Source organism: Pseudopipra pipra, chromosome 5 (genome assembly GCF_036250125.1).
Source record: "Pseudopipra pipra isolate bDixPip1 chromosome 5, bDixPip1.hap1, whole genome shotgun sequence".
In the NCBI taxonomy this organism is placed as follows: Eukaryota; Metazoa; Chordata; class Aves; order Passeriformes; family Pipridae; genus Pseudopipra; species Pseudopipra pipra.
In genome coordinates this window covers 68,440,392-68,466,881 of record NC_087553.1, presented here as the reverse complement: position 1 = coordinate 68,466,881, position 26,490 = coordinate 68,440,392, and the positions used below count along the sequence as shown (strand labels likewise).

Below are 26,490 nucleotides of genomic sequence, written 5' to 3'. Positions count from 1 at the left end.
AAATTTAATAACACTACATTAATAACCCTGACGAGGACTGCTGTTACAGGGATCTCCAGGAATTTAACATAGGATAAGTTTTATTAAAACTATACTTCCACCTAAAGTGCTCTGGATTATTTAAGATTTATCTAAGTGAGAGAAAGGAGACTCCATCTAATCAGGAAAATGCTGTAATAGCCTATGATTCAGAAGCCATCAATTTACTTTGTGTTCATAGACTATGTGCAAGATACCATAAAATGAAATAATAAAAAGCAGTAAAAGGACAGAGCTTATATGGCAAAAGACTCAAGCACTAGCAAAGAGAGGGAAGGGAGTGGAGGGAAGGATGTTTTAAAGACAAACTACCTGCATGTGCAGTTCTGAAATTATAGCTCCCAACTTCCCTATCTCATTACTGTGTGAGCTGCAGATGAAACAAAGCAATGGAGAATAACAGGGCCATGTTGCCTCTTCTGAAAATAAAACTCCACCATCATGGAAAGCTAATAAAGAAAATAAAAGCAACAGGCAAGATTAAGAAAGCAGAGTATGAAAAGTAATAGTATTGATTTAAGTGGTTCATTTTTTATTCATGAGTATTCTTTCCAGTGGATATCACAGCAGCATTTTATGCCTAATAGGTGCCATCACTGTGTAAATGTTTTCTAAGCAAAAAAAACCAAAAAACAACCAAAACAAAACAAAAAACCAAACCCAACTTTTTACCAAGGCAATAAATGGCTTCATAGCAGACAGCCAGATGCAGAATTCAAGAACCAAAATGAAGCATGGACAATGTGAAACAAAAGAAAACTTACCCTCTGTGAAAGCCCTCCTGTACTGAAACAATTTAATAGAAAGTGGGTGCTATAGATTATATGTTTTCATTTGGTAACTCTGGTTAAATTCTCAGAGAAGGTGTGTGTATTACTGACCACCTTGCCAAGGGCTTCAGATGAAAAGAAAGAAAGAACAAAACAAAAAAGAAATTAAAAAAATATGCATTCTGTGCCTTCAAAGGACCATTAAAAGCTTAATCCAAACCCATTCTGGGAGCTCCACTGAACAGCAGATGTTCTTCCCACTGGGTCTAGACCAGTGACCCCAGTTCACTGCAGTTGCTGAAACAGCTTTCTCACAGACTACAAGGGAAGACAGAGAGAGTTCAGCTGGATGGGCAGTGCTAGACAGGATGAACACAGGTCTGTGGAAACTCTTGTAGAAACCACCAGGTGCTTATAGTACTGACATGGCACAATGCTGAAAATCACACACTAAAACTCTGGCAGTTAAAAGGTGGTGCTTTCCTTAAAAGAAAAATCAATATATAGTAATCAACATGAGTAAAAAAAAAACCCAAAAAACAACAAAGCAAAACAAAACCCCCCATTGAATACACAAGTCCTAATCTCAGAGCCTTACAGAGAGCCCAGTTGCTTCCTACTTCTCCCCCTTCCTATTCCCACTTCTAGTTTAAATTCTTACAATACTTATGTTTTGAATATTTATCGCCAATTCACAAACTTTAACCATAAAACCCTAATTCAGATAACAGATTAAACCCCACTGTTTAAACTAAAAATTTTAATCCATAATTAATATGTAAACCAAGATCTCTATTTATTTTGCATAAATTGTTCTCCTCCTCCCTCAGTCTCCATGAGACAGAATGTTCTTTCCCAATACTTTACTCCATAATCTCATTAGCAGTCTCTTCTTCCCTCTCCCATCGGGCAGGTTTTGTATTCAGATAGAAGTGTCTTCAGATACTGCCTGGCGGTATCCTGGAAGCAATCACATCCGGTTGGAATTGAAAATGTTATTTATCTACTGTGATTTTGCTGATATCAAATATTCAGGTTAATAGTAAAGACAGTGGTGGTAGGGAAATTGTAACAGCTTTGGAAGGATGTAACGTACCCATTTCCTTCGTTTACTGAGCAAACATGCTGCCCTTGGGCAAACGAGTATCAGATGGCTAATAGTCTCTGTGCCGAGGGGAGCCAGGAAGCAGACGGTTAATGAAGCCCAAAGGGTACTGGAAAGAGGCACTGGGATAGGACTGGCAATCTTCTTTCAAAAACCAGAGCCTCACTGGTGCAGCTGACCTACATTCTGCAACTCGGGGTTGAAGGCCCAGTCAAAACATGCATAAATTAAATAATGGGTCCATTTCAGCTGGATCTCCAAGCATCCCGTGCTGGTGAGAACAAACTGTCTCCTCTCGTGTACTACTCCAGCACAAGCCACAGATGCTAAATGTGATCCCAAACCACTGTTTTAACTGGCCTTTTACAGACCAGACTGTACCTTGCCAGAGCTTCATGTTAGAATGCTATTTATTGACTCCAGTGCTGGTGAGAAATCCAAGGTTTTAAATGACCAGCATAGCCCTTACCTTTGAAATCTAATTCAAACCAGTTTTAAGACTTCCTTCTTATGAGTAATTCCCTTTAACCAGGCATCTATTAGATTTAAGGAAGAAATCATACCAAGCTTCAATTTTCAAACCCATTTTTACCCAATGTAATCTTTCCTTAAAAGACTACAAATTTTCTTCATGATCTGCACATCTAAATATCTTCTTGCACAGCCAGGGGCAACGTCCGCGTATCGAAAGCTTGCAGTCTGTGGGTTTCACTGTTTTACATCAAGAGCAAAGCACATGCAGGCTCAAAATAATCCCATGCCTCCATTTTTCACTTCAGCTAGAAAGAGTTCAACAAGACACATCAGAAGAGAATGCACTGGTGTTGATTTGTATTCCAGAAATGAACAGATGCTAAAAAATGAAAATTATTTAAGCAGAAATCTTGATTGCTATTCTCTGCAGAAGGGTTGCTGTAACATGAGCCTTTTGTTTGCTGAAGAGGCAGATAAATTGCACCACTAATTTGTCCCATATAACACACACTTATTCAAATCTTTATAACACATGGAAAATGACTCAGTTCTAACGCTCTAAGTGAACACGCTTTCAGCTGTTATTCCTATCAGCATTGCATTAAGAGAAGTAAGTGAAGGCAGAGTAGGTCCACAAAACCATCAAAGCGAAACTGATTTTATTTACTTAGATAAAACCCCTGAAGCAGGCTGGGCACAAAGTGGAACAGACATTTTGTTTATAGATCAAATTTATGAAAGTAATTATTATCTCAAGTTTACGAGTTGATTATTATTGGAACTGATTCCAGATTTTAGAACTACTGGAGTTATCTTTTTCTATCTTAATCACGTCCCTGATTTTTCATCACTTTCTCAGCTTTGGAATAACTGTTTATTGAACTGAAATAATTATTTGCTGAATTCATTGAAAGAAATAACAATCAAAAAATATCTCCAAATTTGACAGAAAGAATACTGAAAAATTTTGCTTGTTTCTCAAAAACACTTATTTGGACCTCTTAATCAATAAATTTCAACAGGTCACAAAGAGAGAAGCCTTAAGGTGCTTAGATCAGGGAGGAGGGAAAGTTAAGTTAGACTTCATTATGGTTAGACTACACATTTATATAAAACTTATTTACAAACAAGAGTTTTCGCCATTACTTTTATGTATATGTAATCCAGTTAAAATTAATGTTTTGATCTGCACAATCCTAAAGACCTACCCCCATTTATACATTCAATAAAATACTTAAAAATTGTCTTAAAGCAGACAACCCAAGGCATTCCACCCTAAACCAGCTCTTTGCCAACCTTGAATCTGCAGTTAGCATTTCAGTCTTTTTGCCCCAACTGAGAACCTAAAATAAATTCCCCTGATCTCACCCTGGACGAGACTCACTCCTGTATCACAATGATGCAAAGACAAAGGCACAAACACAGTGGATGCTTCCATACCTCACAGAGCCACCAGTTAGACCTGCAGTGAAGACCACAGTAGTATGGCTTTACCACTCACCAGAGCACGATCAGATTCACACCAGCCCTAGGTCCAGCAGAAGCCTTCTGGCTCTGGTTACCTGCACTATTCTTCCTTGGAGAAGCGGCAAACAACTCTTGGAGGCACAAGGCCCCAGGAGCTAAAGTTCTCCTCTTCTTCTTGCAACAGCCCAGCTACCTGCACTCGGGCAATGGATACAGGTATAGGATGGCCCCTCTTTCCTGGCCTACCTTTTATCCTCACCTTTATTGGCAACAACAGAAACCACCTGGGTCCCTATATCGGATAGCAGAAGCCATCCTAATTACCCCGCAGCAGCTGCCACCCGCTCTCCCCCTCACTTCTCCCATCTCCCTGCACCAGCCCTGCTTTGGAGTCAGTAGTTGCATCCGGGATGCGACGGGAACGAAGCTCCAGCTTGGGAGGCTTCAGTGCCAAGAGGAGTCCAGCACGGAGAGGTGGAACCACCTTCTAACCTCAGCCTCTGTTGGCTAAAAAATACCAAGCAAACATGGGATTACGTGCTTTTGTGTACACGTCAGGATAAAAGGAGGTAAAGATGGTCAAAAAGATATGGCTGCATAAGTGACTGCAGGAGTACAAATGCAGGTGTGCCAGGGGGGCGTGCCAGAGGCTTGGGAAGCACAGCAGATGGACAGCCATGACAGGTATGTTACAATGAGGGCAAAGATTAGAGCACTGTAACAGAGAAACCTGAACTGGTTTAACTGGGTCCTTCTCCTTATAAAATAGTTATAAAAAGAAATGTGAGATTACAGGACCAGCTGAAACTGCCGTGCTAATAAAACACAGGAAACCATTGATCTCAATAAGAGTTATTTGCCGAACGCTTACAGAGAAACGAGTCTACAGGGCTAAAATATCTTATCAGTTATCATTAAATTTTTTTAAACACGTACAGATCCTTGTGAAAGTTAAAGATAGCAACTGGAGAGAACCCACACCCAAATGATTCTACAGTGATAGTGGGTTTGCTGAAATTCTGAAGGCAGAAGATACTAAAGTGTTTCCTGCATAAAAGCAAGGCTGACCACTTTAAAAATCTTTCCACAACCTGCCAAAATAACTTAGACAATATCACACCATCTCAAAAAAACCAAGGGTAACAAGGAGTTCAGAGAAAAAACCCAGAAGTAAATACAATCTATTTTTTTCTTCACATGAATGACTGTGCAACTGAGATCCCTTTAAACCCAAGCATCTCTAACAGATTAGCCAGTAGCATAGAAAGCCAAAAAGCAGAAGTAGAATACAAAAGGAGAGATGGAATTTACTTTAACAAGGTCTAAAATAGATCCTGGCACATCTCTGCCTCAGGAAAAAATACTAAAAGACACTTACCACAGAATTTTGTAAATATGGGTTGATGCTCACATACCACTCAGTGTAACATGCAAAAATTCACTCTGTCTCACGAGCTCAGATGCACACACATACACCCGAAAGTACAAATTTATGCCAGCTTTTGCCAGAACCAGTCAGACGTTTTCCTTTATGTTCACAGCTGCTGAAGTACTATTTCATCCGCACCCTATCATGTCCAAATTCTCCTGGCTTTTGAAATGATGCACGCTTCCTATTTAAAGCTTTGAGCTGGAATGGATGGTTAACTCATTTCACAAAGAGTTTGGTTATACATCTCCCTTGATGAAAAATTTAAATTGTTTGGCTAAGAAGCAGTGTCTTTTTACCCCAAGACGCTCCTCCAGCAGCAGTTCAGTAAATAATGCGAAACAAAACCAGGGAAAGGAACCAAAGTGTTTTGTAACACAGAGAGGGTTTTGGTTTGTTTTCATAAAGTTCAAACAGAAGAATTTTTATGACTTAAGTAAAAGGAGTGCAAAAGGGTTTGGAGAAGGAAGGTTTCCATTAAACAGATCAGGACTGGTTCAACAGTAATTTGAGCTCCCCATGAGCTCACTTTTTGCTGTGCCACAGTCAGGAGCAAAGCAAAAACTTCACAAAACACAGGAGGGAACTGATGACAGATGAGAGGGCAAGACGCAGTGCAGGGGCCAGCTCTGAAATAGTTACTTGCACTATATTACAGCCTGCCATGGGAGAGCCTTTCCCATATTTTTAAAGCTGAAAACGTAAAGAGCACATTAAAGGAAATTTAACTTGAGTGGTGAACCAGGAACTAAAAAAAATGGGCTGGAAGAAAATGATGGATTTTCCTGTGCCTCAAGGAGCAGCCCTGGGAAGTCCGAGCTCTTAACAGAGAATCCCACTTGTGGTCACCACAAGTCCATCTGTAGGGAGTGGATTTCCCTCACCCTGTGCAGGCTGTCACAAGAGGCTGCTATCAGCTGTGGCAAACCCCCCCGCAGGGACACAGGGATGATGTAAGGCAGCTCATGTGCCATAAGCTCAACTGCTCTGGGGGTCTGGCTGAGACACCTCAGCTTAGGGAGTCATGTTTCACCTGCATCTAAGTCAGCTCTGATTCATGGCAGAATAATCATTTTGATGGTGAAAAGCAACTATTAAAAATGCTTTCTTGCAACAACACTGCCAAGAAAAAGCCGAGCCAGGAGACTCTCTGACAGCATCTGCAATTTATGGGAAATGGGCAATCAAGAAGCCCTCTTGGGCCAGGCTCAGTGGTAGGTAACACTGCCTGGAGTTCATCCCTGGCCACCAGCACCCACACTGCACAAGGGCAACCCAAGTACAGTCCCACTGGTTCCTGCAGTAGGTGATGAACGTGACCCTTGGGAAAGAGGGTACCACAATCCCACAGCATCAGCCCACAGGAGGGTGACTAGGGGACAGTCCCATCAAAGGTGCAGCCAACAGGAGTCCCAGCTCACACCTGGTACCAGGGCTGCACTTATAACAGTGCAGATGTTGTCTCTGTACTCTCCCCTCCTGTGGTACACACAGGATGGCACCCAGGGACCACTGGGCTCTGGGAGGCCACAATAACTCCTGGTTTGTCGGATATGGATCTAAAAAGACACCACTTCATCTCAGGCAGCACAGCAAGTCTCCCTTCTGACAGCTTAACATCTGACCTGCAGATCTGTGCATAATCAGCTCAGTGTTAGGACCCGCAGTTAAACCTCATTCATTGTCTGAGCCCGAAGATTAGAGACAAAAACCAGGAGATACAAGAACAAAAATTAAAGCAAGGCAGGCAGAGTTGTTGTTTCCCTCATTACTCATGACTGTAACTGCAAGTCTAAGGACATCCACTCGCAGTTAGCACCGATACTGGTTCAATCACTTCCGGAGAAGGGGGCAGGCTGTTACTGGTCTCCAGCAGAAAAACTTGAGAATTATCAAAAACCTCACAGAAGTTTGGAGCAGGGAGGTTCATTCCTCCTGGGGGAGGAAAGATGAGTCGCCATCTGCACTGAAAGCCCAGCTGCCCAATTCCTGCTCAGACAGTTTAAATCCTGAGTTACTCCCCTCACATGAAGACCTTACGTCAGCAGGAACCAGGTTAATGGTACAGGAGGAGGCAAGGCCCAGGCTTTGCTGAACAGGAGTTTTTCTCTCCCAAGAATTCTGCAGGTGGCATCCTGGATACTGCAGTAAATTGAGACAACCCTGGAAGTGTTCAAGGCCAGGCTGGATGGGGCTTGTGGAAGGTGTCCCTGCCCATGGCAGGAGGTTGGAATGAGATTATCTTTAAGGTCCCTTCCAACACAAACCTTTCTGTGATTCTACAAACCCTGGACAGACCTTACAAGAATGTCAGCAGGAATTCTGCTGTGGAATTAATACTTTTTGCAGGTACAAAGGTTTTAAATATGGATTGGCTTGATAAAGGCAACTTTTTAGTACACCAGTGCAAGCATGTAAATGTAGGGAAATGCATAAGCTGAATAACCAAGATTTCTTTGCATATTGAGACTTGCTAGGTAATTCTTCTTCAGCTTCACTGTGGGATGAAAATGTAAAGGGAAATGTAAGTATTTTTGATAACCAGTAATAATGACTTAGGAGAGTCTCTCTGATTTTTATATATTACATGGGAAAGAGGCCAGACAGAGCATTTAGTTAATTAAAGTTTTATTGATAGTAGTAAGTAGTTGGTACCTTTCTGACATCTGACATTTTTCTCCCTGTACAGTGTGATCCTTAGCCTTCCTTTATGTACAAAACAAAATGAAAAGAAAAAATAACTATGTAACTTCCTGCAAGAGACAAATAAAAAGAGCTACTACAAATATAAATAAATAACAATCAAATTCAACATTCAACATAGCCATATCCATAGAAAGACTAATTTGCAGATGAAATGGGAAAGGACTTTGCCTAGGCTGCTAAGGCAAAATGCTATATTAAACAGATAAATTTCAAATAAAAAAAAAAAGGCAGGAAGTAGGAAAAAATAATGAGATCCTTATAGTCTGCAAGTCGGCCAAATGTATCAACCCTTGTTATATTTGGTTTTCATGTGTTACTCACTGGGCATGTTCGTGCACTGGGAAGAATACCAGATAAAACATGTGGTTATTGGCCCGCAGAGATAACAACGCTAGAATGCAAGCTCTGGTCTGCAGCAGCTTTCCTTAATAAGTATTCCCTATTTAAGCAAAGATTGATCCTACATGATGTGACAGGCCACTGATACAAATAAATTGCTTTATGATATAATCTGTGACTGTAAAAAAAAGGCAGCCAACATATACTCACCGTGGGCTTACTGAGTTCCACACTAGTGTGTCTAAGTTTCCACTTCATGTAAAATCAACTTTTATCTCTCTGTGATACAACCCAGCAGCACGTTGTAATCAATTTTTAATCTTTCAACTCAAAGGCCTGAAGCCAGTTTACAACTACATAACAATTTGAAATAATAGGAGTTTCTGATCCATTCCAATTTTCAAGCCTTTGTGTTGCACGTCATTGAATTAACCGAGTAGCTCATGCAGTTACAGAAAGCTTCGAGAGGGGAGTGATAAATTAACATTAGCCTTTATTTTTGTAACCAAAGGAGGGGACTGAAATACATTGGGGTTTTTCCCACCTTCAGCTTTACAAAATTTAATATGGTTCATCGGTCAGAAAGTCAGCAAGAACGAAAGCACATCTACTGTTCCCCATCTCGTCTACCCACGAGTTGGCAGTTAAACAATGCTGAAGGAAATCGGTGTGGTTTGCTTGCACAACAGCCTTTCTAAAAAGGTAGCAACCATGTTGTAAAGCATTCACACAAGAAGTAGGACAACTCTAGGACACTATTCTGATGCCCATATCTTAGTGAAATCAGTATGGCTCTAGCAAAACCAGACTGCGAGAGCCACCACAGGGACTTCCCTTGGTACAAAGTTAAGCTGCAAAAACACAGCAGAACACACAGTCTCTCCAGAGAGACTGTGCCATAACCAAGAAGCAAATAAAGGGCCAGGTCAAGATTTTAAGAAGTTAAGAATTTAAATTAAACAACCTTCTTGGATTTCTTGTGTGATAATTTAAGTGTGCACTTGCAACCCTCCTCATAACTTTTGGCTGGTTTCAGCTGAATTTTTAAAGGGTTTGAAGGTTTCAAAGGGTCTGAAGCCTTCATGAAGCTCTCCTACAATGTAAACCCGTGGCTGAGCAATGAAAGACTTCAGCCAGGAGTCCAGGTTCTGACAGGCTTTCAGAGACAACACTTACAAGTAACAGCCTTTGGAAGAATGTTAAAAGCAAAAAACAAGCAAACTTTTGAATTTGAATCAACAGGAAATTAATTGTCAGAAAAACAAAACCAAGGTTTATGGAAGGCAAAACTAGAGGATCCCCACACTGACCACACGTGAACTGCGTGACAAAGGGATGTAATTATGCAACACAAAAGAGGTCAAATATGTGATGATGGAGTGAAAGATTCATGCAAGCTTATCTCATGCAGATCAGCTAGAAAGTTTACAGCTTCAGGCAGTAGCAGAAATACCTATGGTACAAACATATGGTACCAGTCTTTTTTTGTAGTTGTTGAAGTTATCTCACATTTCATTTTCTTTCCAGGCTAGTATTATAGTCTGACCCACTTTCTGTCAAAATTTATCAAACATGAAGATAAAGAAACGATCAACTCTAATGTAACCTACCTACCTGCCTGCATTCCTTCTGAAAGTAGGTGTTCTGTAGGACAGTTCTGGCTTCTGGTTAAAATACAAAGACCTCTTCTATTAGGAAAAACACACCAATATGATGAAAGAATCTGAAACTTTAGTCATGTTCAAAAACCACTTTCAGTCATTCTACAAATTTCCTGTTGTTTGTTATTTACAGAATTGGCATCTACAATCTAAAGCATCTTTCACTTTAGGGGAAAAGAGACAAACTATTAACCTTTAACAAATTGTCCTGTATGGGATAATGTAACAAGGTCTAACTCTGCCACAATGAGAATAAACCCAGCTTAATCCTCCAAACCCTAGATTAAATTATAAACCCTACGCAAAGGTAAAGAAAGCCCTTTTAAAAACATTCTTCTACCCTCTTCTAAGGACTTCAAAGTAATAACACTTAAATCTAGTCTAGACTTTCAATGTCCCAAACTTGAATGAGTCAAGCTTTTCAGCTTCCATTGAACCACTCTTCATTCAACAGTTTGTTTACAGAAAGATATTTAAATTGTTCTGAAGAGCACCACGGCTCATTGTAGGGCCTTTTGATTCTCTAGCATGCACTGTCACTTATTTACTTTAGGTTTTCCATTATTCAAGTGCTGGCTAGTTCACATTCAAATGAATCACAAACAACAGAGCAAACAAGACAGTTAAGGCAAAGAAACTCAATTCAAACAACATCCAGTCCAGAAGACATTTAGAAGCCCAGAATACTAAGAGAAATTCTCTTTGCTTTTTAACTTGGCAAGCTTAGAAACGAAAAATTTTCATTATGAAAGTCTGAAGTTGCTTAAAGTTATACAGAAATGCCACTGAAAACTTCCTACCTCTCAATTTTCATCAGTGACACAAAGGCATTGACTGAAAATGCTAGATACTGCAATTCATTAAATTCTTTCCAAAATTATTTCCAAAGGAATTTCCAGAAAGGGGGGGGCAAATCCCAAATCTCGCTACAGGACTGCACTGTTCTCCCAGAATGCACAAAACTGAAGTAGGGCAGTAACTGTGTGAGTGCTACCACCCCAACAGAATGCAACTTAGAGAAGCAAGGAAAAACTGTGCTTTGAGATCCATTGTCCTTTACATCAAAAAAGTAAAGGTGACGGCCCTTGTGATCCAGAGAACTTACCAAAACCAAAAAACACATTTATGCTATGCTCAGACTAAACTGCAATGAAAATTAACATTTGACCAAGACAGAGAGAAAAATGCCATTTAATGAAGCTGCAGTTGGTGACATCCCATAAAATGATGCCAATCACTTGTCTTTGAGTCAGCTCCATTCCCACATTTTGTACAAGTGCTCTGAGTGACTCACACCAATAATCTATGTGGGAGATAAGTAAAGGAAATCTCTAACATGATTTTGCTGCATCTTTTCAAGATGAAGTGTAATTTGCCTGGTTCTCTTTATATGAACTTCAGTTATTTGAAAATTTAATTTTAATTCCAATTTGTCTTTAGGAATTTTCTCAGAAGCAACAAGCTTAATGGGGGTAATGCAGCACAGACAAAACTGGCAAGTAAGGTAATGATCTGGTCTAACCAGTTCATGTTTTCAGTAAGAAGCAGCTTTTTAGGCTGCCTACTTGCCTAAAGGCATTTACAAAAAGATAATTTCTGTATTAGGGTAGTAGTTTATGCTTGAAATATAAAGTTTATATTATCTGTTCACTATGTTTCCATTTGCAGTGTTTCATCTGTTTATTCTTCTCTTGGTTCAAAGTCCCAAGTTCAAATTCTATCCTTGTATTAATTAGTTATAGCTGTAGGCAAGTCAATTCAGCCTTTGTTCCTCAATCTGTAAAAGAAGGACAATAATAAATATTTATGTACTTTAAATAGATATTGGAATGATTTGTTTACCCTGACACAGTCAGTTTTTCAAATATACCACTCTAAAATTCTACACAAAAATTACCTACTTTAACCACATTAACCGGAATGATTGTAATTTTTGTAAATGGCTTGTTGAACTCTCATATCCTTTTCTTCCTCAGGGAGACCATTTCCTACAGCACACTTCTAAAGCCTCCCATTTAGCAAGCCATGATACTCTGAGCTGAGTTCATGGCATCCTAACAAACCAGTAAAAAAACCCACCACACAAGTATATTGATTACAAAGACATTTAATCTTAAGATTTTTTTAGTGTGCAGACTTTTTTTCCAGTCCCCTTCCTGGGGGAAAATACCCAGAGGAATACGAGCTCCTTATGTCATTTCTTTTACAGTGATAAGTTAACTGTGCTATTCAATGTTTTGTTGACCAGTATGCGTAATCTGGTGTGTGTGCACTTAGAGAGTAAATTCACTGCATCTGTGGCTGTTTTAGCAACCAATTAATCAGCTTCCTATTAGGAAGAGGAAATACCCTAAACCCAAGTGAGATTTTGGAGACAAAATAAAGATGAATCTCAAGCCTTGTGAAGCATTAAACCTGAACGGGAAATCAGCTGAGGCTTCTTCATCATTAGAGATAAAATAGGAATAAAAGAACTCACCACCAGCTCAAACTTTAATTCTTAATTCTACAAGTGCTGATGTTACTTGCAATAGGGAGATTAATATCCAATACTAAAATGGGAGGAAGGGTTTGGAATGATCCCTTAAAGCAGTTATTTAACAAAGTACCATTTTATCAATGCATGCTATGCCAAATTTGATGGGACTCTTTGTTAATTCAATTTCAATGGTGAAAGGAATAAACTCTTCGAAAACACACACTCCTCTACTTCAAAGTTCATTCTAAACTCTTGCCTTTCGGTGCACAGAACAGGCATTACACATGCAGCCCTCCCTCTGTATGCTACCTGATGCTGGCAGTCAAAAGAATTAAACATTTAAACAAAGCCTTCCATCAATACAAAAATAAAAATCCAGAGGACAGTAAAACAGGTGACAGTATTGTGCTTCAGGAACCAGAGTTTCCTTTTCTTGCATAATTCTGAGGCAAAGGAAAGGGAAAAAAAATGATTCAAAGAACAACTTTGCTGAAAGCTGATATGAGGATGCTTCAGCAATTAAAAATTATGTACAGCAGACACCCAGACCTTAATTAGCATAACATTGTAAACCTGGGCATCCTTCTGGGGCAAAGCTGTGTCCAACCCACACTGAGCAGACCACAGCCTCGACACCACAGAAGTAAGAGCCTCTCCCTGGCAGATGCTGCCTGCAGTCATCCCGTGCTACCAACTCTGTGACAGCTTTGAGGGAAGGAAGAACTACTCAGCCATAGGAAATCATGGCAGCGGATTAGGAAGAGACCAGACAGACACAGGAATTACAATTTGAGCAGAAAATTTAGCTACTTAGTATCCATATGGCTACAGCATAAGAGGTCCTCCAGGTTTTAAATACATTACTCTCTTTTCAAGTTCTTCACTCCATTTCTTTAAAAAGCTGTCTCAGTATCCCTGACCTGGCTGACCTTTGACTCTGCATTTCAAACTGGCCCCCAATTTTTAGAGTTGTCTAAGACTTCACAATTAAAGTGACAGCAGTTGCAGAAATTTTCTAGAAAAAAAAAAGCACTGGTGCAACTTTTATTAAGCCTCGTTTTCTTTGAAAATAAGATTTACTATATAGGCCTGTGCTTCTCCTTGCAATATTTTTGGCTGAAGCTGGCAAATGGATTACATTTAGCTAAAGGAACACGTCGTCTTGGATCTGTTAATCCTATTAGTTACCTGGAAATAGGTAACAAGGTTGAGGAGATGCCTTTTTAGTGCTTCTACAGAGAAAAAGTAGACCTAACTATCTGGAAATTGTATAGATCCCTATGGGACAGCTTACAGTGTCAAAATTTCTCCCTGCAGTGCAATAAAGATGAGCAATGAAGCACCTTTATATAGATACATAAAGATACACTGGAAGTTTCACTAAAAAGCTGTCTCTCCACCAAAGCAGCTGCATTCAGTGCAAACTGATCTCTGATGCAAGAAAAATTTTTCTATTTCAACTCTCAAAACTACTGAGCAGGTGTCACAAAAAAACCCAACCCACACCAACATGCTTCACCTTCTGTGTCCCCAATATCTATTCACACATTTTCCTTATTTAAACTGCAAATTCCTCAGGGCAGAGACTGTCTCTTTAGGACAGTGCTAGGCAGGAAGGGCCCTTAGGCAACTGGAAAACAAAACAATACTTGGCACACTTATTTTCCAACTTCATGTGCTGACTTGTCCTCACACTCTCAAGCAAGGAAATTTATATTATTCTGTTTACACACTACATTAAAAAAAATATATAATCAGTCATTGCACTTTGAAGGTTCAGCACTTTTGCATGACTATGAAAAGGATGTAGCATCTAACACAACCAACTGATGCCTTCAACCTTTCCCTCTTTTTGTTGTTTCATGATTCACTAACTACAGAGAAAGCAAGAGGCCCATGAACTCAGATTTGAACTTCCCCAAAAGAGGGTTTTGATCCAGTGGCATCTGTAACGTGCTTCAGCCTTTTAAACTAAATCCTTCACTTGAGACTGACTGGCACAGACATTCACAAACTCCGGTCTTCATAACAAGCTTCAGGGCTGGCTTTCTTGTTGCTAAACTTCAGAAAAATATTTTTTGAGACTTTGCGATGGGATGTAGCTTCACACCAAGAGGAAAATGCTTTCTGCTCTTCAGAGACATTGAATATTTTTAATTCTACAGCTAGCTTTTAAGGTATTTTCTGAAAAAGGAAGACTATGTTTGCTTATATTTTGCGTAAGAGTTTTATGACTTGTTCAGCCTTCTCGTACTTGAAAGAACAAACAGATCAATGAAGAGTAACAGGCATGCCAAGACTGCCTTTGGAGAGCCACCCTGCTCCCACAGTTGCCATCTGTGGTAACAAACAGCACACAAGGACAAGCCCTTGCACAGCCAGGGCTTCCTTCCAGAATACACCAGACTCCCTGCTCCCGAACACTTGTAATCAGGTATTGTATCACTGCACTGCTCAGTATGACAAAGGACACAGGAGGATGATGGGACAGTGGAAGGCAAGCCGTGCTCACCTTTGAAAGGTCATCTCTTTGCCTGGCAAAGCCCACTGCCTACACACCCGAGACATCAGGTACATTCCCGTTTGCTTCTGCACATTACAGAGAGAGATGGCCTCAAATATACTTGAGGCTTGGAAGAAAAAGGTTGTTTACTTTTAGAAGTACCAAAGCACCACCTCCCAGCCAAGAAATCTCAATACTACCATGACTCTTTCCCTATCCTTTCCTCCATTGTCACCCAAACCTGGGTACAGATTTCTGACAGACTGTTTTCAGTGAGCAGCAGTGATGTGCCAGGTATTTTGAGAGTTAAACATGTGTATTACAGCTTGCGTTATATGTCAGAGCTCATCCTCAAGGACAAGTAACCTCAAAGTTCTAGGATTGAAAAAAAACCCCAATTGTAGTATCATAAAAGAAATCATAACCCAATCAAACTCCCCCCTATTCTCTCCAAAAATTAACACCACAAATCCCAGTGGCTTCACATGGAAGTTGTCTTCTTCTTCCAGCAGCCAAGTCCCTAACTGCACCTCAGGGCGAGCCCAGGCACCCACTCTTCCTTGAAGTGGACCAAGGAGCTCATTTACCACAGCAAGTCTGAAGGACATTGCAGCAATGCAGTGCAACATTGAGCAAATCACCTTTGTCCCCTGTGACACTTCAGAGGAAACTGAGGTAGCAGAGACATATTTCAGTGGAAACAGCAGAGCAGTGCACACATTTGAAAGGCTGCTCAGCAAGTTGCCCTGCCAGAAAGAAGAAAATTTCCTATGGCTCAAACTAAACTTCCAGCTCTTCAGAGGTACTAAACAGTAAAGCTGTACCTCTGTGGTCCTCCTAACATGCAAAGCTACTCCAGACCATCCATTCTGATCCCTGTCCTTAAGTGCTCCACTCAGCTAGAGGTGCACTTCATCCAGCTGACAGCATAAACTCCAGCTTCCCTGAAATCTTTTCAGCTTGTTTAGAAGCATCCAGCACAGGCACTGGCCTAGATTAGGAGTGCAGTTATGCACACACGAATGGTCTTGACCCACTTCTCGCCACATCGTCCTGACTACTCAGAGCTGTGAACTCTATTTATTATTAGCACCAGAACAAAAGCCTATGTACGTCCATAAGGCCTGACAAATACCCACTCACTGTACAGGCAAGGAATGAAAAGAATTGTTCTATTATTTCCCATCATCATCCTACCTCTCGCCAACCCACTGAGTGCCATTGCTGCTGAAATACCTTTGATTGGCAGTATTTGCCTCTACTTCAGAGCAGATGCCACAGGGCCTGCTAAGTTAGTTGGCACTAATGGGCACTGGTGAACTGAATGTCCTTGAAGATGGACAGAAGAAGTCTCAATATGCAAGTAAGCAGAAGCAGCTTAATGTGGGTTTCCCTCTACAAAGCAACAAGCAGTTTCCCCTCCATAAAATATACTATACTGCAAAGCAGAGCTTCAACCAAAGTCAAACATGAGCACAGTTTCTCCTTCAGAAGCATTTGTGGGTTTCAGCTCTACAGCTTACAAGAAAGGTAAGCAATTCCCAGGTATAAGGTAAAAAATAAGACTCATCCCACCACAAAAAGCAGCAACATTGCTCTCCAGTGCATTAAAGCACCCCTGATAGCAGCAGCACTTTTCATGCTTTGTCATCACAAGCTCTCTACAGGACTCTAATGCAGCTCACACTGAGGGGCATTAAATGTAAAAGGTTGAGATCGGCTAAAGGGCAGAACAGAGGCTTTACAGTTCATCCTGAAGGCATATATGCTGCCCAAAATTGCAGTGTAAATGTAAAAATAAATAAATTGACCTTGTCTAAAAGAAAGAGATTTGCTCCCTGTTCCTAAATGACTGTGCTATTCCTCTTTTTGATGAGGAGCATGTATGTGCCCAAAAGGCAACCTTCTGCCTTCACATTGCCAGAGAAATTTTTAAAATGTAAGCAAATACAAGAGTTTTGCTTCTAGGATAAATAAAGCTAAATAAGGCAAAGGTTATTGCATTTGTGCTCCCTGATGACACCATGAAACCAGGATCCTCATCCCATCTAAGCAAGCTGATGACCTGCTAAGACTCAGTAAACTCCATGCCACACTAGATGTAGCTACCACAAAACCTGCTCTTTCAGCTGTAGACCCAGGCTTAATCATTAGAGTAACTACTGATTTCAAGAGTTATTTTAATATATGACACTGACCGGCAGACAAAGCACTTTACACAACTGCTCCAAAGCCTTTGTGACTTGTTCTTTTATAGACACAACTTGGAAACGCTGTTCTCCCACCTGTGAGTTTCCTACCCTTCAGTACACAAAACTTACAGCACTGGCCTAAACACAAGAAGTAGTCTGTCAGCTCAAAACATGTTTTGAAACCAAAGTTACAACTATGACAGATTTCGCAATGATAACCGTCAAGCACCAAGCACAGCGCTGTAAGGAAAAGCATTACTTCAAACTTTTCTCAGAGTGACAAAACACAGAGGTAGCAGGTACCCTCCAGTGCTTCAAACTGTATAGAAAGAGTAAGAAAAGACCACATCCTTCCTTTTCTTGCAGACACCAATGCCCCCTGCTCATATAACCCCTGCAACATTTCTGCCGCAGCAGAACTGCCGCACGCAGCTCCCCACTGTCATGCAACACCCACAGCCCTTCACACCAACACCCTGAAGCAGAAGAGCAGCCACGTGAGAACAGCAGCTACGTGAGTGCCTGTGCATAGCACAAGGAACAGCAGCCACCCCTTTAGAAACCACAAGACTGGTCTCTCAGGGTGGGGATCTGCACTCTCATCACCTCACCCATCTGGTGTGGTCACAGAAAGGCAGCCCTGGTCTTGCCATGACCCTCTTGGCTCTGCAAAGCCTTCTCTGCCCTTCTGCTGGCACCTGACACAGCTCCACACAACTGTACAACGAGACAGATGAAGGACCCCCCCAAAGATACAGCCAGAGACTCATCTGTAAAAACAGAACCCTCTATTTGAAGGCAGGTATAGAAAGGAGAAGAAAAATGTCCCTTTTTTTTTCCCTCTCCTGTGTATGCCAAATGTCTTTGTTTAAGCATTTATCATTACACAACCCTTCTGTTTTGCACAGTCTAAAAAATACCTACGTGCATGGGGGTGGTGGAAGAGCAGTCAACCACTGGTTGCATCACAGCCAGGTAACCCAACTGATTTTCATACCGTGCCTCTTCTCTTCTCCTACTCCTTCTTGCAGGGGGGAAGAACTTTCATTTCAACACTAGCCAGTGGCTCAGGAGATACGAGTTCGAGTTTTTGCACCACTACCCAGTTTGTGGGGTCACAGATGACCCATTTACTTGTTTGTGCTTTTAATTACCATCTGCAAAGGGAAGGTGTCTTCCCCACAGCGGGAAGACAGGGCACCTTTCCACTTCAGCATGATTTTAGAAGATTAATATAAATGAAGCCCACTTAGAGATAAGCTTGGCAAGAGCATGCAAGATGTTGGAAGGGGAAGGAAGTATCACCAAGAAATGTAGTTGTAGCCACAGAATTTACATTTCTCCTAAAGATATGATATGTTTTTCCTAACAAATTTGCAGCTTTATGTTCAGGTTAGCATGTGACCAATTCCCTTTCCACAGCTGAACCCTTCCACTGTCTTATGTCAAAACAAAACATCAAAACCCCAACTTACAAGCTTTTCAAGTAAACACAGAAGAGCTGCAGGCTCTTGGCAACATCATGTTAGCTGCAAACCATACTTCCACTGATACTCAAAAACATGCCAGGTCTGGCCAAACCAGAACAAACTTTAGACTAATCACTGGATTGAAGAAGCACTAAGAACATTTTCTTCCCCTCCACGGTGAGACAGTGTATGAATTTTGCTCTTTGATTCTGTGCCAGAACGGGATCAGCCGTGAGTTGTGTCTGACATGCTCTTTTTGTGTCCTTATGAGATGCAAATAGATACAAAGTTGTTCAGCGCAGAGACATCAGATACAAAACTGCTCAGCACAAGCTGAGCATTGAAATTTGGTCTGTTAACAACTACCACAGCCCCAGAACAGACTAAGAGTTGGCCACATGTATTTAATACTGTTAACCACGTACAAAGATAACATAGCTTTATTCAGTGAATTTTTTTTTTTTTTAAACTTTGATGGAGCCAAGGTTCTGTTAGAGCCAATTACTGGTTAAACAGTTCCACTCTTCTTCCCATAGCTAGTAAACATGAATATTTCCTTCCATCTTTCCCCATTTTTCCTTCTGCTCCAGTTTTTAGGTGGTTTCCCTGTCCTTACTGATGTCATGGAGGAACGTTCTCAAAACCAGCTGCTTCTCAACATCCTGAGTAGTGGCTTTATGTAAAAACCGAGTGACTCCCCCACCCCCAGCCTGGTCTATCAGTCGCTCTCAAGCCAGGCTGTTCCACTTCGTGACTCTGACAAACAATCTGCCACTTCAGCAAATGCACGACCAGAGCCACCACACAAATCAGCCTGTAAAGGAGAGCATGTGCGAGAAGGATCTCCCAACTGCAGCTGCCACACAGCTCCTCACTTACCCAGTCGTGCAGGGGTGGTGCAGGGTTCAACACCGGCTGCCTCAAAACCTCTAAATGCTCGAGGGTGAACTGAAGTTCAGAGAAGCTTCTTAATTTTGAAGAGAGAAAAAAGATGCTAAGACTGAAAAAAAGAAGGAAGAGAGTAAATTAAGGGATATGAGATCTGAAGCAGAAAGGAGAAAGCAAGTGGGAAATTATTGTGAGGACCTGATGAGATGACTCTCCCACCTCTAACTTTTGGGAAGCATAAGCATATCATTTTAATTAACAATATTCAAGTGCTGAAGACAATACAGCAACATTACTCTTGAGCATTATGGACACAGAAGTGACACTTCACCTGCCAAAATCATCCCTGGCAAAATTCCACCAACATCAGTGGAACTATACCAAGCATGAAATTGGCCCACAGTTGCATTAAGACAATAAAGGCTTTGTTTCAGGAGATATGGGGCATTTGTGGTTCTTTATAATGAAGCCCAGCAAACAATTGTTTATTGTCCCTGAGCAAATATTGCTGACAACAAGCAAGCAGCCATCACATTCATAGTACATGCTGTCTGTCCATATATTGCTAGGAAAACAGCCATCAGTAAAGCAACAGATTCTCAGTGTCCTGCTCATATCACAGGGAAATTAAAGACAGTTTAAATGCCTCTCAAGTTGCCTACCAGATCCACAAGCAATCATTCTCATTTTCAGCAATGTTCTTCCACGCTCCTACTTCTCTTGCTAAGTCTATGAAAGTTGAATATCCTGACTGGTACTACAGGACTTAGCACACACATAGGAGTACCACAAAGGCATAGCAGCTCTGCTGCCAGTTATTCAACAATACTCCCACCACAAACTATACACAGCGACCACACTATGCTCACACAGAAGCATCTTTTCCTCCTTTTGTTGCATTTTTGTGTGACACAAAACTCCAAAAGTTTGCATGTTCCTGCCTCTCTCTTGAGTTTGCCACAAGCATGCCCTGGACTTACAGACTCTGCTCCAACGCCAGCCACGGCTGTACACCGCACTCAAACAGTATTGATTTACGCCAGAACTCATTAAGCTATGAAAAAAAATCCAATGGCCGAAGCAAACAAGTAGTTCAGTCACACAGAGCTCCTGCGCTGCACCGATTCCCCTTGTGCACCACCAAAACACGTTTATCCACGCAGTTACCCTGGCCAGCTGTGCAGCCTTTCACCCCAATGCACAGGAAAACCTGGATATTTGGACTCTCCTGGTCCTTGAGGGAAACTTTGACAGATCCAGGTTGGAGCGGTGGGAGCACAGGAAAGAGCAGGTCCTCGGGGCTTGCCCCGCTCCAGGCTTCTACTTGTTTTAAAGATTTGTAAGGAAACATCCACTGCCCACACCAGAAGTTCAGCTGCTCTGAATACTCATTTCAAAGGGCAGCACTTAGAGGAAACAAAACATGTATAACACTTATCCGCCTTACCTTTTCTTTCCATCCACCACCACACTCCCCCGGCCCCACCAGCCCGCACCCACAGACCCGGCCGGGCTGTGGGAATGCTCCCACTGCTGCAAGAGTCACCAGAGAATCAAAGCTGCCCCACGGAGAAGCTGAAACACCCACGGGCTCCACGGCCTCGCAGAACCGGGGACGCTGGCGGGGGACGGCGGGACCGGCAGCACCCCCGGTGCCCCGCACACCCTTCTGCTTGCTCCCCCTTCGCTTTATGCAGAGCAGCGATGAACTCCTCGTGTTTCCCTTCGCGACTGAAGGCGAAGAGACGTGGCTCTGCCACGGGACCCCCACGGCCCGGGGGTGCCCCCCGGGACCCCCCCGCTCCCCGCTCCCCTCCCCGGGAGCCGCCGTCCCTCAGCCTCCCCCCGGGCTGGGCTGTCCCGTCGCTCCGCGCCAGCGCCTTTGTGTGCGGAGCAGACACAGAACCTACCTCGGCGGGGCGGCTCTGCCCGCCCGGCAGCGCGGGGGTCGAGGGCAGGGGGAGCCGAGGAGGGAGGGAGAGAAGGAAGGAGAGAAGCGGCAGCCACCCGCTCGATGCCCCACGGAGTGTCCGCCCGGCCCCGCCACACGCGCGGAGCCGGCCCGGCCGCGCCTGAGGGGAGCGGCGGGGCGGGCCGGGGGCGGGACCGGCGCTGAGTCACCGCCGAGGCCGCCCCGCCGCCTCCTTTGTTGTCAGGCGTGGAGAAATCCGCGGTGGCGCGGATGGCTGGGGGGAAACCCCGAGGGAAACGGGGGGGAAACGGTGTGTGGGGGGCGGCGGGGATCCCGTGAGGCGCCTCTCCCCGGGAGGGACAGCACGCGTGGGGCACTGTGAGAGACCGGACTCACGGGCGGTCCACAAAGTCCTGCCGAGGCCGCAGGTCCGCGGAGCGGCCCCGCTCACCTGCTGGAGACACTCCTCCTTCCTCATGGAAGAGAATCATCTCCTAGCTGTGCCTGCCCTTAACTTTCCCTGAGTGGTTCTCTTCCCCCTTCTCATGTCTCAGAGCCTTGTCCGTGTGGATATTCCCACCGGTCATTCTATAAGAATCAGGGTCCCCATGCAATTAAGAGGCCAAGAGGTCACGGCCAGCCAGCAAAAACGTGCCTCAGTGTACCCAAAATCTAGTCTCCTAATGAGTTACTACACGATGGGGACATGAGAGAGAGCCTGGAACACAGAATAGCGTGCACAGGCTTTGGGAGTGAGCCCAAACAAAGACAGACTTTTGGGGATGAAATGTGTGTTTATACACTGGGCTACATGCTGGAATTAACTAGATTTCTTTTGTATATTTATCATTAGGATTCTTTCATGTTTCTTCAAAGCAGATGACTTGAATCACAGCATAGCAACTGGAGTCATCTCAGCGATGGAAAGCTTCAGCCTGATCTCGGGAGCTCAGTAACTTGAGGAGCTGAGCGTTCAGCATCCCTGGGGCTGCACAGGCAGACCCTTCCCCTCCAAAAACCCCAGCCCCAAAAGTCCCAGCAAGAAGATTGTTGGGTGCTCAGTAGATGGTGCTGTTTCCACCGAATTTATCCTAAATAACCCACAGCCCCCAAACTGGGTTGTCCATGTTCACAGTGTAAGCCCAGACAACGGGCAGCTTCATTTCTCAGTGCCTTTTTCCTTTACAGGAGTGTTGTGAGATATAGTTGCTCTGTATGTGGTGCTCATGGACACTGTATGGAGAGAAACCTCATAAAAATTGATTTTTTTTTTTAATAAATGTGGTAAAATGATGTGCCTAGACGAATGAGGCAGTATAAATATTGATTAGTTCCCTGTTCTGTGAACAGCCCTCAGTCTGAGGCATGGGAGGGGGAAATGGTGTATGACTAGGGAATTGTAAACAGCAATAAAATAAAATGAACTGCAAGGCCAGTGGAATGCTGGATTTCCCTATCTTTTGCATTCTTTACCTTAGAGACCTCTCCATATAATTTCTGTATGCAAGCATTAACCATGTCTATTCTAAAGACACTTTGTAGCCCTGATCGAGTTTTTATCTCCCTTACTTAGACACTTCACAGGCAGTTCTCCCTGCTCTGAAACCTGACACTTTACATCAGTGTTTCCCAGCCCTTCCTCTGCTCAGACAGTTATTCTGCTGTATGATATTCCCTGCAGATCCTGCACATCCACACCTTTAAACGGAATGTAACATTTTGCTTTAAGCAAAATTAGAAAAAAATTCTGGATATCTTGCCATGGTTTGTCAAGAGAGCACAAGTGTTTTTCACGGATGTGACTACTTTGTGCCAATGTTACATTCAGTTCAGGTATGTAGTACGTGGCATTGTTGGCAGGTGCAGATTTAGTAAAGTCCCTCCACACACAGACTATTATCTTGTGCTCCGTGAAATGCTGCGCAACCCGTAAGCTCCCATGGCTCTATCCAGACTTGAAAAGTATTGCTGGACATAACCGAGAAAGGAAAAGGTGTGGGAGGGGCAGAAAGTTGAAGGACTCACCAAGAACACACCTGAGGACCAGCAATGGCTGATATGAACCTGCTATTCTGGTGTCTTAATTCCTCACTCAATGCCTCACACAAGACAGTGGTCAAGTGATAGTTCTGAGTCAAACATCTCACAAGCAATTGAAGGGATATCTTGAGTCATCACATTGCCTGGTTTTGGTGCAAGAGCTGCCTGGTAGCCCAACCCCCCGAGTCAGTCCAGCTCAGCTCCAGCCCGTGAATGAGGAACAGGGTCATATGAGGAGTCAATATTGTCTCCCATCTGTGAGCCACTCCAGTTTCTGGCTTTCTTATTTCTCCTTTAAGGCACATCATATGTATCTCTTGCCTTTTGACCACATGAAAATTATAGTGTGTGGCTCATGTGATGAAGAAATTTGGCCACAACTGCATTTTATTCAGGACAAGCCTTCTCTCCCCCAACACTGTGGGTAGTGAAACTCCAGAAAGTGCTCGAGAGGGCCTCAGGGATCCTTCTAGATGAAAAGCAATATATAAATGTAAGATATTACCAGTTTATTTTAAATGAAAAACAGTGTATTGGAATCAAAAAAAAAAAAAGAAAAAATAATAAACTGGCTGCACTTTGGAACCACTCTGAGACAGAGTGATGCACTGGAAATACTTAACATGATAAATCCCCTTTTTATTAACATTGCAGCCAAAAGTGCACAGTCATTCTATTGTATAAGTGTCACGGGACATATGTGGTATGTAGTTTGGCATTTTGGTATCCCATGAATCAAGCATTATGTATTGCTTTTTGAATTTCTTTTTAGTCAAACTACAGAAATAAAAGCAAAATCATCCTTTAATTATTTGAGTTGTCCTCTTTGTGAGGCAGGGAATTACATTTTACTTCATGCCTGCACCATACCTGGCCTTTGAGTGTTACCACATTATAACCCTAAATAATAGTAATAACAACTTTACTGTGGCAGAAACAAAGTGGAGTCAGCTGCTGTGGGATTCCCCTTGCTTAATTTTAGCTGTTTGAAAGCAGACATCTCATCCAAGCAGGTCATGTGAGCTGGGGGAAGAGGTAGGTACCTCCAGAGGGAGACTTGTGCTTCCTTCTTCAGGTGTCTGTATTAGAACTGGATTCATTTCTTCTGGAGGTGCTTCTGCTGGTTAAACAAGGCAGCACCTGACCAGCTTCAGGTAGATGCCTTCCTCAGAATTTCTTTAGCTTTTTGTAATTCCTTTACCCAAAGTGGACAAATCCCTCCCGGTTGCCTGCTCCCATTGAGCGCTGCCTGTACGCCAGGATTTTTATTCCATATAATATAGTGAGGCACTCGCATGAATCACAGGAGAATGTGTTTTTTCTTTATTCCCCTGTAGCCACCTTAAATGTTATTTTTTTCTACGTTTTTAATTTAATAGAAGTAAATCAACTGTAATGCAGGTTGTTATGAAGGTTTTTCCATGCCATAATTCTGCAGAAACATCAGTTAAGTATCTGAAGAAACATCTGCTATGCACATAGATATATGAATGTATATATAGGAGCTGAACAATATGACTTTGGAGCTTGCAGAGTTTTCTTTACACAAAGCCAGGGGCATAAAAGGGATTTCCTCCAAGTTTTCCTGTGTATTAATAATGAAGATCAGGATGCCACCTTTGTTTCCTCCCTTCTGAGCATACAGTGAAAGGAAATGGTTCTGGATAGAATCATGAAGAGCAGCGGAAAAAAACACACTACACTCCACGCTGGCACTCAGAAGTTTAATTATCCAGCATGCTGCATCTTTATGGAAGAAGGAGACAGATAAATCCCATATGTTAATAGTTGGCCCCCTGTGGCTGACCTTTGGCTCAAATATTCCATATTGTGATTAATGTCGCACAGTTGGATCCAAAACATGCTCATTCCCCAGACTGCAGAAAAAAAGGGGGATTTAATTTACCCTCCAACAGCAGAGTTTCATTTGATCGCTCCTTCAGAGACTGGTTTTATCCCTGCCTGTAGTCTGGCCTCTAAAAAGCTGTTCTGTGCTTCCTCTGCTAGGACTCTTAAGACCCAGCTTCTCATATTGCCTCCACTACTGGCTCACTCAGCAACCTCAAATAAGTCATTTTGCCTCAGGTTCTGGTCTTTTGCTCAAGTAGAACAGGAAAAATAACCATAACTTCCTTGCTGGCACAGTTTGAAATTTGCACATAGAAGACACTAAGCAAGTTCATCTTCAGATAAAATTGGGTATTGACCTCTAGAATCTAGAGGTCTCACAAGATTAGGTCAGAAAATCAGAGATATGCTTGGATTGTGGTTTTCTGGACACCTTCTGCCCTAATCTTGCAGTTCTTACGTGCCATAGGTTGTGTTTGCCTTCTCATGTCATTGTAGTAATTTTACATCATGCTAATAACACAAACTGTACCCCTGGCCCTGGCACAGGTAAGCAGGCACCAAGGTCTCTGAGCTGATGTGTCAGTTTGATCCTGAAGGACACAGGATCTGTGGATGAGGTGCACATCCCATATAGTACAAATACACGGTGCCTAGAACTTCATGGTACTTTTCTGAGGAAATCAGACCCTCAAACACAGCTATAGGTGGGCTCAGAGTTGTAATGAAAAACATTTAAACAGACTCAACAGCCTGTTACTGGCACCTGCCATAGGATCAAAGCCTTGAGGTGCTGCAATTAATAATGCCAGAATTCCTCCCCATGTGACTTCTCTAGGGTGAGGTCTGACACAGAAAGGCTCATCCATAGCTAATTAAAGCCATTGGTAAAATTGCCACAGCCCTCAAGTGAGTTTAGATGGAGCCCTCATTTCTGCCTGCCTCCTAGATGAGATGAAGCAGCAAAGCCTGAGGAAGGCTTGGAAACTGCTCCTGCTCCCGTGGAGATCATAAGGAATTTTGCTTGGACTAGGCCTATAAAGACATGCCCAGCTGTCTTCCCATGGATGACAGAGAAAAGTCTGTGAAAATACAGCTGTAATAGCTGGAGATACAGAAAAATGTGAGACAAAGCCTCTGAGGAGGCTATGTGTCCCTACTTCCAGCCA

At 42.6% G+C, this 26,490-nt stretch overlaps 1 protein-coding gene across 3 annotated transcripts in view; it reads right to left on the bottom strand.

The window, feature by feature from the left end:
* The window catches only part of FAM107B (family with sequence similarity 107 member B), a 124,863-nt gene that overhangs the window by 38,427 nt on the left and 59,946 nt on the right, over window positions 1–26,490 (bottom strand). The window contains exons 1-2 of one of the 3 annotated variants that reach the window (XM_064656465.1): window positions 21,432–21,555; window positions 19,513–19,633 (exon numbers count right to left, since the gene is read on the bottom strand). The exons of 1 other annotated variant lie outside the window; for it this stretch is intronic. The gene's annotated coding sequence lies outside the window, so the exon portion shown is untranslated. Of the gene's footprint in view, window positions 1–19,512; window positions 19,634–21,431; window positions 21,559–26,490 lie in introns of those variants that run through there. One more of the 3 variants, XM_064656466.1, reaches the window with a different exon arrangement.